Below are 1,977 nucleotides of genomic sequence, written 5' to 3'. Positions count from 1 at the left end.
TTGTAGTGCGCCGACAGGCCTAATAGCCGGCTGCTGGGGCGGAGGCGGAGGCGGCTGCCCAGCAGGCGGGGGAGGCAGGAGGCCGTCTCCCTTGGCGATCCTGGTGAGCCAGTGGCACTTCCGGGTGGTGTGATTCGATGGCTTTGCGCCGCTGTGGAACTTGCAAGGTCCATCCAAGGTCTGCTCATAGGAGAAGGCCGGCAACTAGTTTGGCTTGCCGCCTTTCTGTCGCTTGGGCGGGGGCTGCTCTTCTGGCTGCTGGGCTTCAACGGTCGCGACCTGCCGGCTGCTGGAAGCCAGCAGCGGGGCCTTGCGCTTGTTGTCGCCCTGCTGTTGTCGCTGGCCGGCGTCTGCCACCGGAGTTCTTGGAGCTTGAGGAGCCACTTTGCCAGTTGTGCTGATTTGAATTTCCGCCTTCATGGAGGAGTCGGCCGTGGCGTACTTGTCCGCTATGATCAGCAGCTCGTCGAGGGTTTCTGGCTCGTCGCAAAGGAGCTTGTGCTTGAGGAGGGTGCCTTCTCTGCACCCGGCCGTGAAGTAGTCGATGGCTTGCACCTCGTGCACGCCCTCGCAGGAGTTCCGGAGCTCGGCCCAACGCGTGAGGTAATCGCGAGTCGACTCGTCGGGGCCTTGCACGCACAAGGAGAGCTGACGAGGCTTCGGAGGACGCTTGTACATGCTGGTGAAGTTGCGAACGAATGCTTCGGTGAAGTCGACCCAGCTGTTGATGCTGCGGGGCTTTAGGCTGTTCAGCCACGTCCGGGCCGTGCCCTGGAGCATGAGCGGAACGTACTTTACGGCGACATGCTTGTTGCCGTTTGCTATGCTGACAGCCGTGGAGTAGTCGACTAGCCAGTCTTCCGGCTTCACGGAGCCGGTATACTTGGGCGTGTCTCTTGGGAGTGTGAACCCGCTGGGAAAGGGTTCGTCCCGAATGCGGGGCCCGAAACAAGGTGGACCCAGCTCGTCTTCTTTCTCCAGCGCTAAGGATCGGTAGAGTCGGTCGATCCGGTGGCGGGCGTCGTTCTCTCCAACTCCCTCTCGGCGGCCAAGGCGGTCACCGAGAGTCGGATGGTCAACAGGCGGCGGGGAGACTCGCCTCTCCTTGCGGGGAGGGGAAGGCGGACAGTCGTCCCGTCGTTCCACTACTCTTGGGCGGCCGTCTCGCTCGCGCTCTATGGTAATGCGAGTCCGACTGTGGCTGACAGTCGGCTCCTTGTCTTTTCTTCCTCGGGCGCCGCCAGTCGTCGTCCGAGACATCGCGCCTTGATCTTGGTGAAGGTCGTCGATGGGCCGTTGAGGCGCCTCCGCGCGGCAGTCGGCCTTGTTCTGTGCGGCAGCCGCGTCAAGAAGCCGCTGGACTTGCTCCATCATGAGGCGGCGTTCTTCACCCTCGAAATTGTCTAGCTCGTCCGCTGCTGCCTGGGCAGCTCGGATGTTCTCCACTGGTGTAGCGTACACAGGGCGGCTTGCCCTGAACAGGTTGGCGATGGCTACGCCACGCTGCCGGACTGCGCCAAGGCAGCTGGGCCCCGCTGGGGCAGGCGAGCCGCCGACGGTGCGATCCATCTCCCGCTGATAGGCTTCTGACAAGCGCCTCATGCTGGCCAGCTTCTTCGCGCCTTCAACGAGCTAAAGGCGGCACGCCTCCAACATCTCAGTGTCGGCATCTTCCGGAATGGGTGCAGTTAGGTCTTGCAGCGCCGCGCCGAGCGAGTTGTGCGCTCCTCCGTCGGGGAGCTCGTCATGACTGATGACTAGCACCTCGATGACAGTGCTTCCGTTGCTCTCTGCGCGGGGGAGAGGTTCGTCATAGACCACCACATTGGTGGGGAACGCGTCAAGCGACGCGGTGTCGGAGTCGACCAGCATCGGGTCGGTGGAGCCTACGGACTCCAAGTCTCCGGCAGGCTCGCCGGAAACGTGGAGTTGATCGAGGAGGCCCGCGAGGAGGTTCTCGGGGCCGCCCGTGCCTGC

The sequence above is a fragment of the Triticum urartu genome, chromosome 7, assembly GCF_003073215.2.
Source record: "Triticum urartu cultivar G1812 chromosome 7, Tu2.1, whole genome shotgun sequence".
In the NCBI taxonomy this organism is placed as follows: domain Eukaryota; kingdom Viridiplantae; phylum Streptophyta; class Magnoliopsida; order Poales; family Poaceae; genus Triticum; species Triticum urartu.
Note: the sequence above shows the minus strand (reverse complement) of the source record.